Raw genomic sequence first — 13805 nt, 5'->3', positions numbered from 1 at the left:
AGAATACAGGTGTGTGACTATTGTCTGCAGATTCAGATTCAGAATACAGGTGTTAGACTATTGTCTGCAGATTCAGAATACAGGTGTGTGACTATTGTCTGCAGATTCAGAATACAGGTGTGTGACTATTGTCTGCAGATTCAGAATACAGGTGTTAGACTATTGTCTGCAGATTCAGAATACAGGTGTGTGACTATTGTCTGCAGATTCAGAATACAGGTGTGTGACTATTGTCTGCAGATTCAGAATACAGGTGTTAGACTATTGTCTGCAGATTCAGAATACAGGTGTTAGACTATTGTCTGCAGATTCAGAATACAGGTGTTAGACTATTGTCTGCAGATTCAGAATACAGGTGTTAGACTATTGTCTGCAGATTCAGAATACAGGTGTTAGACTATTGTCTGCAGATTCAGAATACAGGTGTTAGACTATTGTCTGCAGATTCAGAATACAGGTGTTAGACTATTGTCTGCAGATTCAGAATACAGGTGTGTGACTATTGTCTGCAGATTCAGATTCAGAATACAGGTGTGTGACTATTGTCTGCAGATTCAGAATACAGGTGTTAGACTATTGTCTGCAGATTCAGATTCAGAATACAGGTGTTAGACTATTGTCTGCAGATTCAGATTCAGAATACAGGTGTTAGACTATTGTCTGCAGATTCAGAATACAGGTGTTAGACAATTGTCTGCAGATTCAGAATACAGGTGTGTGACTATTGTCTGCAGATTCAGAATACAGGTGTGTGACTATTGTCTGCAGATTCAGAATACAGGTGTGTGACTATTGTCTGCAGATTCAGAATACAGGTGTGTGACTATTGTCTGCAGATTCAGAATACAGGTGTGTGACTATTGTCTGCAGATTCAGATTCAGAATACAGGTGTGTGACTATTGTCTGCAGATTCAGAATACAGGTGTTCGACTATTGTCTGCAGATTCAGAATACAGGTGTGTGACTATTGTCTGCAGATTCAGATTCAGAATACAGGTGTTAGACTATTGTCTGCAGATTCTGTATACAGGTGTGTGACTATTGTCTGCAGATTCAGATTCAGAATACAGGTGTGTGACTATTGTCTGCAGATTCAGAATACAGGTGTTCGACTATTGTCTGCAGATTCAGAATACAGGTGTGTGACTATTGTCTGCAGATTCAGAATACAGGTGTGTGACTATTGTCTGCAGATTCAGAATACAGGTGTGTGACTATTGTCTGCAGATTCAGATTCAGAATACAGGTGTTAGACTATTGTCTGCAGATTCAGATTCAGAATACAGGTGTTAGACTATTGTCTGCAGATTCAAATTCAGAATACAGGTGTTAGACTATTGTCTGCAGATTCAGAATACAGGTGTGTGACTATTGTCTGCAGATTCAGATTCAGAATACAGGTGTGTGACTATTGTCTGCAGATTCAGATTCAGAATACAGGTGTGTGACTATTGTCTGCAGATTCAGAATACAGGTGTGTGACTATTGTCTGCAGATTCAGAATACAGGTGTTAGACTATTGTCTGCAGATTCAGATTCAGAATACAGGTGTGTGACTATTGTCTGCAGATTCAGAATACAGGTGTGTGACTATTGTCTGCAGATTCAGATTCAGAATACAGGTGTGTGACTATTGTCTGCAGATTCAGATTCAGAATACAGGTGTGTGACTATTGTCTGCAGATTCAGATTCAGAATACAGGTGTGACTATTGTCTGCAGATTCAGATTCAGAATACAGGTGTGTGACTATTGTCTGCAGATTCAGAATACAGGTGTGTGACTATTGTCTGCAGATTCAGAATACAGGTGTGTGACTATTGTCTGCAGATTCAGATTCAGAATACAGGTGTGTGACTATTGTCTGCAGATTCAGAATACAGGTGTGTGACTATTGTCTGCAGATTCAGATTCAGAATACAGGTGTGTGACTATTGTCTGCAGATTCAGAATACAGGTGTGTGACTATTGTCTGCAGATTCAGAATACAGGTGTTAGACTATTGTCTGCAGATTCAGATTCAGAATACAGGTGTGTGACTATTGTCTGCAGATTCAGATTCAGAATACAGGTGTGTGACTATTGTCTGCAGATTCAGAATACAGGTGTGTGACTATTGTCTGCAGATTCAGATTCAGAATACAGGTGTGTGACTATTGTCTGCAGATTCAGAATACAGGTGTTAGACTATTGTCTGCAGATTCAGATTCAGAATACAGGTGTGTGACTATTGTCTGCAGATTCAGATTCAGAATACAGGTGTGTGACTATTGTCTGCAGATTCAGAATACAGGTGTGTGACTATTGTCTGCAGATTCAGAATACAGGTGTGTGACTATTGTCTGCAGATTCAGAATACAGGTGTGTGACTATTGTCTGCAGATTCAGATTCAGAATACAGGTGTGTGACTATTGTCTGCAGATTCAGAATACAGGTGTGTGACTATTGTCTGCAGATTCAGATTCAGAATACAGGTGTGTGACTATTGTCTGCAGATTCAGAATACAGGTGTGTGACTATTGTCTGCAGATTCAGAATACAGGTGTTAGACTATTGTCTGCAGATTCAGATTCAGAATACAGGTGTGTGACTATTGTCTGCAGATTCAGATTCAGAATACAGGTGTGTGACTATTGTCTGCAGATTCAGAATACAGGTGTGTGACTATTGTCTGCAGATTCAGATTCAGAATACAGGTGTGTGACTATTGTCTGCAGATTCAGAATACAGGTGTTAGACTATTGTCTGCAGATTCAGATTCAGAATACAGGTGTGTGACTATTGTCTGCAGATTCAGATTCAGAATACAGGTGTGTGACTATTGTCTGCAGATTCAGATTCAGTATAAATGTGTGTGACTATTGTCTGGAGATTCAGATTCAGAATACAGGTGTGTGACTATTGTCTGCAGATTCAGATTCAGAATACAGGTGTGTGACTATTGTCTGCAGATTCAGATTCAGAATACAGGTGTGTGACTATTGTCTGCAGATTCAGAATACAGGTGTGTGACTATTGTCTGCAGATTCAGATTCAGAATACAGGTGTGTGACTATTGTCTGCAGATTCAGATTCAGAATACAGGTGTGTGACTATTGTCTGCAGATTCAGATTCAGTATAAATGTGTGTGACTATTGTCTGGAGATTCAGATTCAGAATACAGGTGTGTGACTATTGTCTGCAGATTCAGATTCAGAATACAGGTGTGTGACTATTGTCTGCAGATTCAGATTTAGAATACAGGTGTGTGACTATTGTCTGCAGATTCAGAATACAGGTGTGTGACTATTGTCTGCAGATTCAGAATACAGGTGTTAGACTATTGTCTGCAGATTCAGAATACAGGTGTTAGACAATTGTCTGCAGATTCAGAATACAGGTGTGTGACTATTGTCTGCAGATTCAGAATACAGGTGTGTGACTATTGTCTGCAGATTCAGAATACAGGTGTTAGACTATTGTCTGCAGATTCAGAATACAGGTGTTAGACTATTGTCTGCAGATTCAGAATACAGGTGTTAGACAATTGTCTGCAGATTCAGAATACAGGTGTGTGACTATTGTCTGCAGATTCAGAATACAGGTGTGTGACTATTGTCTGCAGATTCAGAATACAGGTGTGTGACTATTGTCTGCAGATTCAGAATACAGGTGTTAGACTATTGTCTGCAGATTCAGAATACAGGTGTGTGACTATTGTCTGCAGATTCAGATTCAGAATACAGGTGTGTGACTATTGTCTGCAGATTCAGAATACAGGTGTGTGACTATTGTCTGCAGATTCAGATTCAGAATACAGGTGTTAGACTATTGTCTGCAGATTCAGAATACAGGTGTGTGACTATTGTCTGCAGATTCAGATTCAGAATACAGGTGTGTGACTATTGTCTGCAGATTCAGAATACAGGTGTTAGACTATTGTCTGCAGATTCAGAATACAGGTGTGTGACTATTGTCTGCAGATTCAGATTCAGAATACAGGTGTTAGACTATTGTCTGCAGATTCAGAATACAGGTGTTAGACTATTGTCTGCAGATTCAGAATACAGGTGTTAGACAATTGTCTGCAGATTCAGAATACAGGTGTGTGACTATTGTCTGCAGATTCAGAATACAGGTGTTAGACTATTGTCTGCAGATTCAGATTCAGAATACAGGTGTGTGACTATTGTCTGCAGATTCAGAATACAGGTGTGTGACTATTGTCTGCAGATTCAGAATACAGGTGTTAGACAATTGTCTGCAGATTCAGAATACAGGTGTGTGACTATTGTCTGCAGATTCAGATTCAGAATACAGGTGTGTGACTATTGTCTGCAGATTCAGAATACAGGTGTTAGACAATTGTCTGCAGATTCAGAATACAGGTGTTAGACTATTGTCTGCAGATTCAGAATACAGGTGTGTGACTATTGTCTGCAGATTCAGAATACAGGTGTGTGACTATTGTCTGCAGATTCAGAATACAGGTGTGTGACTATTGTCTGCAGATTCAGAATACAGGTGTGTGACTATTGTCTGCAGATTCAGAATACAGGTGTGTGACTATTGTCTGCAGATTCAGAATACAGGTGTTAGACTATTGTCTGCAGATTCAGAATACAGGTGTGTGACTATTGTCTGCAGATTCAGAATACAGGTGTGTGACTATTGTCTGCAGATTCAGATTCAGAATACAGGTGTTAGACTATTGTCTGCAGATTCAGAATACAGGTGTTAGACAATTGTCTGCAGATTCAGAATACAGGTGTGTGACTATTGTCTGCAGATTCAGAATACAGGTGTGTGACTATTGTCTGCAGATTCAGAATACAGGTGTTAGACAATTGTCTGCAGATTCAGAATACAGGTGTGTGACTATTGTCTGCAGATTCAGATTCAGAATACAGGTGTGTGACTATTGTCTGCAGATTCAGAATACAGGTGTTAGACAATTGTCTGCAGATTCAGAATACAGGTGTTAGACTATTGTCTGCAGATTCAGAATACAGGTGTGTGACTATTGTCTGCAGATTCAGAATACAGGTGTGTGACTATTGTCTGCAGATTCAGAATACAGGTGTGTGACTATTGTCTGCAGATTCAGAATACAGGTGTTAGACTATTGTCTGCAGATTCAGAATACAGGTGTGTGACTATTGTCTGCAGATTCAGAATACAGGTGTGTGACTATTGTCTGCAGATTCAGAATACAGGTGTGTGACTATTGTCTGCAGATTCAGATTCAGAATACAGGTGTTAGACTATTGTCTGCAGATTCAGAATACAGGTGTTAGACAATTGTCTGCAGATTCAGAATACAGGTGTGTGACTATTGTCTGCAGATTCAGAATACAGGTGTTAGACAATTGTCTGCAGATTCAGAATACAGGTGTGTGACTATTGTCTGCAGATTCAGATTCAGAATACAGGTGTGTGACTATTGTCTGCAGATTCAGATTCAGAATACAGGTGTTAGACAATTGTCTGCAGATTCAGAATACAGGTGTGTGACTATTGTCTGCAGATTCAGAATACAGGTGTGTGACTATTGTCTGCAGATTCAGATTCAGAATACAGGTGTGTGACTATTGTCTGCAGATTCAGAATACAGGTGTGTGACTATTGTCTGCAGATTCAGAATACAGGTGTGTGACTATTGTCTGCAGATTCAGATTCAGAATACAGGTGTTAGACTATTGTCTGCAGATTCAGATTCAGAATACAGGTGTGTGACTATTGTCTGCAGATTCAGATTCAGAATACAGGTGTTAGACTATTGTCTGCAGATTCAGATTCAGAATACAGGTGTTAGACTATTGTCTGCAGATTCAGATTCAGAATACAGGTGTGTGACTATTGTCTGCAGATTCAGAATACAGGTGTGTGACTATTGTCTGCAGATTCAGAATACAGGTGTGTGACTATTGTCTGCAGATTCAGATTCAGAATACAGGTGTGTGACTATTGTCTGCAGATTCAGAATACAGGTGTGTGACTATTGTCTGCAGATTCAGAATACAGGTGTGTGACTATTGTCTGCAGATTCAGATTCAGAATACAGGTGTGTGACTATTGTCTGCGAGTGCAGATCTCAGCGTTCAACTTCAGATTTGTATTTTACAGGTTTTCACATTGGAGCTGTGAGTGTAGATTTTAGCACACAAGTATTTATTGTTCATGCTCTCGAGTCTTGCTACTCTTTTATCTTCATAGTTAACCCTTTAGAACCGAATGTGTCGTCGCCGACACAGATCAGCGAGCTGTATTCATTGTATTCATTGTGACAGCAGAAGAGGGGATTGGGATGATTTTTAATGAAACTTGGGAGGCGGATGGCCGTTACTTTTTCACGTATCTTTACATGTGTTGTATGCATGTGTATGTGCGCGTGCCAATATGAATGGACGCATTTGTATGTGTGCGGTGTATGAAAAAAAGTGTCCTAAATGAAAACTGTGCAACCCAATGTCACAAAATAGACTTGTATAGTTGTATTATACTTAATTTTTCAACTTTAAAGTGTTAGTTTCTTTCGTTCGTGATTTTTCTGTGTTTTTCTAAATAAAAATCGGAAAATTTATTCTCGTTTTTTTTATTTTTGTCTATTTAAATTCTATTTACAAACTCACCACACACAATAATGGTCAATAACTGTAATTTGTTGAAAGCTAATCTTTTTCTGAAAAAGATGACACCTTGCACATGAAGATAGCACATTGTTTTAGAATTTTACAGTCAAAAAATCAAAATATGTGAAAAACACCCATTTTAGCTTCAGGTTCTAAAGGGTTAAAGGGGTAAATGCGAGAAATCTCCTTTAGTGGACTTTGATATGCTGGGCACTCACTGATCTAAATTACTTGATTGCTCATGACGTCGTGTGAAGTGAAGCCACCATATTAGTATTCCCTCAAATTCTGTTGAATGAATAGGAAATTATCTGATTTAATGAGAAAACATGACCAAACGAGTCAGCGTTTTTATATTTGAATACTAAACATTCTTACAATGTAAACATCTTAAACATTTCTGATTATTATCAATGTTGAAAACAGTTGTGCTGATTAATGTTTTTGTGTAAACCATCGTAACAGTTTAAACCATTTTTTAAAACCACCAAGATTTATTTAAAAAAAAAAAAAATCATATTTTTATTCAGCAAGGATGCATTAAATTGACCAAAAGACAGTCCCTCCAAAAAGTTTTTTTGTGATTGTTGCGGGCAAAAATCCTTGATTATGCGGCACGTTTTCTTAAAAAATGCGGTGGAATATGCGGGATATTTATGCAATTTTATGCGATGAAATTGCGGGAACTTGCAAAAATTGCAGGAACTTGCAAAAACTGCGGTTTGATGAAAAAGAGAGAGAAAAAAATAATTCCCCAACACCCTATTCACTAGGCTACTACTTTAATGTAAAGAGTCATTTCTTATTACTTCCTACGATAAGCAAGCATACTACCTCACATAAAGTGCTGGGAATATTTAAGTTCTCATCTTGTTTTATTTCAGACCTTAATAAACACATGGCTCAAACTTACAAAACATTGATGAGTCGAACAAGTTCTGTAGCTTTACAAAATGAATATGCTACAACTTCTATAAAAATGACAAAAGTGGCAAAGTGGTTGTCCAGCGTCGACTTCCGCCTGTGGTCCAACACACAGTTGCACGGAGTGCAAAATAATTTGCCCTCACTAACGTTCCCATGGCAACAGGGCAAATGGCTGCGCTTATGTGAAGTAAACGCAACATTTTTCAACTTTCTGCTAAGATATATGTGACTTTTTGCAACGAAAATGCGGGGATTATGAAATCATGCAAGCCCGCATATTTTGCGCGCGGAAATCTGCAATTTATGCGGCGAAAGTGCGGCGTATTTGGAAAAATGCGCCCCCCGCATAAATATGCGGACTTTGGCTGATTATGCATTGAATCATGCGACCGCATAATCGCGTTTTTCTGGAGGGATTGAAAAGAGAGAGTACGGATTTCTGTTTCAAATAACTGCTGTTGTTGTTGTTTTTTTACTTTCTATTCATCAAATAATCCTGAAAAACACACAAATATGAAGCAGCACAACTGTTTTCAACACTGGTAATAATCATAAATGTTTCTTGAGCATCAAATCATCATATTATACTGATTTCTGAAGGATCATATGAAGCTGTGATGCTGAAAATTCAGCTTTGATCACAGGAATTAATTACATTTTACAATATATTCACATAGAAAACAGTTATTTAAAATGTTGTATATTATTTCACAATAATGTATTTTTTTAATTCTGTCTTTGTGAACATAAGAGACTTCTTTCAAAACATAAAACTGTGTACCAACACAATTAGTGTGTTTGACATTAGTGTATGTTTGAAGTTTTACTTACTAATCATCAGGTTGATAGCGGCTTAGAGACGATGATGTGCCAGACTCTGCTACGGTCAGGCCAGAGCATCAGCACTGGAGGATCTAGAACACAACAAACCATGTGACGATGATCAGCTCAACTCTGCTACGGTCAGGCCAGGGCATCAGCACTGGAGGATCTAGAACACAACAAACCATGTGACGATGATCAGCTCAACTCTGCTACGGCTCAGGCCAGGGCATCAGCACTGGAGGATCTAGAACACAACAAACCATGTGACGATGATCAGCTCAACTCTGCTACGGCTCAGGCCAGGGCATCAGCACTGGAGGATCTAGAACACAACAAACCATGTGATGATGATCCGCTCAACTCTGCTACGGTCAGGACAGGGCATCAGCACTGGAGGATCTAGAACACAACAAACCATGTGACGATGATCAGCTCAACTCTGCTACGGTCAGGCCAGGGCATCAGCACTGGAGGATCTAGAACACAACAAACCATGTGACGATGATCAGCTCAACTCTGCTACGGCTCAGGCCAGGGCATCAGCACTGGAGGATCTAGAACACAACAAACCATGTGACGATGATCAGCTCAACTCTGCTACGGCTCAGGCCAGGGCATCAGCACTGGAGGATCTAGAACACAACAAACCATGTGACGATGGTCAGCTCATCTCTGCTACGGTCAGGCCAGGGCATCAGCACTGGAGGATCTAGAACACAACAAACCATGTGATGATGATCAGCTCAACTCTGCTACGGCTCAGGCCAGGGCATCAGCACTGGAGGATCTAGAACACAACAAACCATGTGATGATGATCCGCCCAACTCTGCTATGGTCAGGCCAGGGCATCAGCATTGGAGGATCTAGAACACAACAAACCATGTGACGATGATCAGCTCAACTCTGCTACGGTCAGGCCAGGGCATCAGCATTGGAGGATCTAGAACACAACAAACCATGTGACGATGATCAGCTCAACTCTGCTACGGTCAGGCCAGGGCATCAGCACTGGAGGATCTAGAACACAACAAACCATGTGACGATAATCAGCTCAACTCTGCTATGGTCAGGCCAGGGCATCAGCATTGGAGGATCTAGAACACAACAAACCATGTGACGATGGTCAGCTCAACTCTGCTACCGTCAGGCCAGGGCATCAAAACTGGAGGATCTAGAACACAACAAACCATGTGACGATGATCCGCCCAACTCTGCTACGGTCAGGCCAGGGCATCAGCACTGGAGGATCTAGAACACAACAAACCATGTGACGATGATCAGCTCAACTCTGCTACGGCTCAGGCCAGGGCATCAGCACTGGAGGATCTAGAACACAACAAACCATGTGACGATGATCAGCTCAACTCTGCTACGGCTCAGGCCAGGGCATCAGCACTGGAGGATCTAGAACACAACAAACCATGTGACGATGGTCAGCTCATCTCTGCTACGGTCAGGCCAGGGCATCAGCACTGGAGGATCTAGAACACAACAAACCATGTGATGATGATCAGCTCAACTCTGCTACGGCTCAGGCCAGGGCATCAGCACTGGAGGATCTAGAACACAACAAACCATGTGACGATGATCAGCTCAACTCTGCTACGGTCAGGCCAGGGCATCAGCATTGGAGGATCTAGAACACAACAAACCATGTGACGATGATCAGCTCAACTCTGCTACGGTCAGGCCAGGGCATCAGCACTGGAGGATCTAGAACACAACAAACCATGTGACGATGATCAGCTCAACTCTGCTATGGTCAGGCCAGGGCATCAGCATTGGAGGATCTAGAACACAACAAACCATGTGACGATGGTCAGCTCAACTCTGCTACCGTCAGGCCAGGGCATCAAAACTGGAGGATCTAGAACACAACAAACCATGTGATGATGATCAGCTCAACTCTGCTACGGTCAGGCCAGGGCATCAGCACTGGAGGATCTAGAACACAACAAACCATGTGACGATGATCAGCTCAACTCTGCTACGGTCAGGCCAGGGCATCAGCACTGGAGGATCTAGAACACAACAAACCATGTGATGATGATCAGCTCAACTCTGCTACGGCTCAGGCCAGGGCATCAGCACTGGAGGATCTAGAACACAACAAACCATGTGACGATGATCAGCTCAACTCTGCTACGGTCAGGCCAGGGCATCAGCACTGGAGGATCTAGAACACAACAAACCATGTGACGATGATCAGCTCAACTCTGCTATGGTCAGGCCAGGGCATCAGCATTGGAGGATCTAGAACACAACAAACCATGTGACGATGGTCAGCTCAACTCTGCTACCGTCAGGCCAGGGCATCAAAACTGGAGGATCTAGAACACAACAAACCATGTGACGATGGTCAGCTCAACTCTGCTACGGTCAGGCCAGGGCATCAGCACTGGAGGATCAAGAACACAACAAACCATGTGACGATGATCAGCTCAACTCTGCTACGGTCAGGCCATGGCATCAGCACTGGAGGATCTAGAACACAACAAACCAAGTGACGATGATCCGCCCAACTCTGCTACGGTCAGGCCAGGGCATCAGCAATGGAGGATCTAGAACACAACAAACCATGTGATGATGATCCGCCCAACTCTGGTACGGTCAGGCCAGGGCATCAGCATTGGAGGATCTAGAACACAACAAACCATGTGACGATGATCAGCTCAACTCTGCTACCGTCAGGCCAGGACATCATCACTGGAGGATCTAGAACACAACAAACCATGTGATGATGATCCGCCCAACTCTGCTACGGTCAGGCCAGGGCATCAGCACTGGAGGATCTAGAACACAACAAACCATGTGACGATGATCCGCCCAACTCTGCAAAGGTCAGGCCAGGGCATCAGCACTGGAGGATCTAGAACACAACAAACCATGTGATGATGATCCGCCCAACTCTGCTACGGTCAGGCAAGGGCATCAGCACTGGAGGATCTAGAACACAACAAACCATGTGACGATGATCAGCTCAACTCTGCTACGGTCAGGCCAGGGAATCAGCACTGGAGGATCTAGAACACAACAAACCATGTGACGATGATCCGCTCAACTCTGCTACGGTCAGGCCAGGGCATCAGAACTGGAGGATCTAGAACACAACAAACCATGTGACGATGATCCGCTAAACTCTGCTACGGTCAGGACAGGGCATCAGCACTGGAGGATCTAGAACACAACAAACCATGTGACGATGATCAGCTCAACTCTGCTACGGTCAGGCCAAAGCATCAGCATTGGAGGATCTAGAACACAACAAACCATGTGATGATGATCCGCTCAACTCTGCTACCGTCAGGCCAGGACATCATCACTGGAGGATCTAGAACACAACAAACCATGTGACGATGATCAGCTCAACTCTGCTACGGTCAGGACAGGGCATCAGCACTGGAGGATCTAGAACACAACAAACCATGTGACGATGATCCGCTCAACTCTGCTACGGTCAGGACAGGGCATCAGCACTGGAGGATCTAGAACACAACAAACCATGTGACGATGATCAGCTCAACTCTGCTACGGTCAGGCCAGGGCATCAGCACTGGAGGATCTAGAACACAACAAACCATGTGACGATGATCAGCTCAACTCTGCTACGGCTCAGGCCAGGGCATCAGCACTGGAGGATCTAGAACACAACAAACCATGTGACGATGATCAGCTCAACTCTGCTACGGCTCAGGCCAGGGCATCAGCACTGGAGGATCTAGAACACAACAAACCATGTGACGATGGTCAGCTCATCTCTGCTACGGTCAGGCCAGGGCATCAGCACTGGAGGATCTAGAACACAACAAACCATGTGATGATGATCAGCTCAACTCTGCTACGGCTCAGGCCAGGGCATCAGCACTGGAGGATCTAGAACACAACAAACCATGTGACGATGATCAGCTCAACTCTGCTACGGTCAGGCCAGGGCATCAGCATTGGAGGATCTAGAACACAACAAACCATGTGACGATGATCAGCTCAACTCTGCTACGGTCAGGCCAGGGCATCAGCACTGGAGGATCTAGAACACAACAAACCATGTGACGATGATCAGCTCAACTCTGCTATGGTCAGGCCAGGGCATCAGCATTGGAGGATCTAGAACACAACAAACCATGTGACGATGGTCAGCTCAACTCTGCTACCGTCAGGCCAGGGCATCAAAACTGGAGGATCTAGAACACAACAAACCATGTGATGATGATCAGCTCAACTCTGCTACGGTCAGGCCAGGGCATCAGCACTGGAGGATCTAGAACACAACAAACCATGTGACGATGATCAGCTCAACTCTGCTACGGTCAGGCCAGGGCATCAGCACTGGAGGATCTAGAACACAACAAACCATGTGATGATGATCAGCTCAACTCTGCTACGGCTCAGGCCAGGGCATCAGCACTGGAGGATCTAGAACACAACAAACCATGTGACGATGATCAGCTCAACTCTGCTACGGTCAGGCCAGGGCATCAGCACTGGAGGATCTAGAACACAACAAACCATGTGACGATGATCAGCTCAACTCTGCTATGGTCAGGCCAGGGCATCAGCATTGGAGGATCTAGAACACAACAAACCATGTGACGATGGTCAGCTCAACTCTGCTACCGTCAGGCCAGGGCATCAAAACTGGAGGATCTAGAACACAACAAACCATGTGACGATGGTCAGCTCAACTCTGCTACGGTCAGGCCAGGGCATCAGCACTGGAGGATCAAGAACACAACAAACCATGTGACGATGATCAGCTCAACTCTGCTACGGTCAGGCCATGGCATCAGCACTGGAGGATCTAGAACACAACAAACCAAGTGACGATGATCCGCCCAACTCTGCTACGGTCAGGCCAGGGCATCAGCAATGGAGGATCTAGAACACAACAAACCATGTGATGATGATCCGCCCAACTCTGGTACGGTCAGGCCAGGGCATCAGCATTGGAGGATCTAGAACACAACAAACCATGTGACGATGATCAGCTCAACTCTGCTACCGTCAGGCCAGGACATCATCACTGGAGGATCTAGAACACAACAAACCATGTGATGATGATCCGCCCAACTCTGCTACGGTCAGGCCAGGGCATCAGCACTGGAGGATCTAGAACACAACAAACCATGTGACGATGATCCGCCCAACTCTGCAAAGGTCAGGCCAGGGCATCAGCACTGGAGGATCTAGAACACAACAAACCATGTGATGATGATCCGCCCAACTCTGCTACGGTCAGGCAAGGGCATCAGCACTGGAGGATCTAGAACACAACAAACCATGTGACGATGATCAGCTCAACTCTGCTACGGTCAGGCCAGGGAATCAGCACTGGAGGATCTAGAACACAACAAACCATGTGACGATGATCCGCTCAACTCTGCTACGGTCAGGCCAGGGCATCAGAACTGGAGGATCTAGAACACAACAAACCATGTGACG

The 13805-nt window shown here is 43.5% G+C and overlaps 1 long non-coding RNA gene across 1 annotated transcript; it reads right to left on the bottom strand.

Moving 5' to 3' along the window:
- Positions 1-9303: 9303 nt before the first annotated feature.
- Positions 9304-10561, bottom strand: LOC306999250. The gene is made up of 3 exons (XR_013797793.1): positions 10250-10561; positions 9631-9847; positions 9304-9383 (listed from the first exon to the last, which is right to left on the bottom strand). It is a non-coding gene; the product is annotated as an uncharacterized lncRNA (long non-coding RNA).
- Positions 10562-13805: the final 3244 nt, after the last annotated feature.

The sequence above is a fragment of the Phoxinus phoxinus genome, assembly GCF_949152265.1.
Source record: "Phoxinus phoxinus genome assembly, chromosome: 5".
Classification (NCBI taxonomy): Eukaryota; Metazoa; Chordata; class Actinopteri; order Cypriniformes; family Leuciscidae; genus Phoxinus; species Phoxinus phoxinus.
The sequence above is the reverse complement of the archived record's forward strand: the minus strand, read 5'-3'. Positions and strand labels throughout refer to the sequence as shown.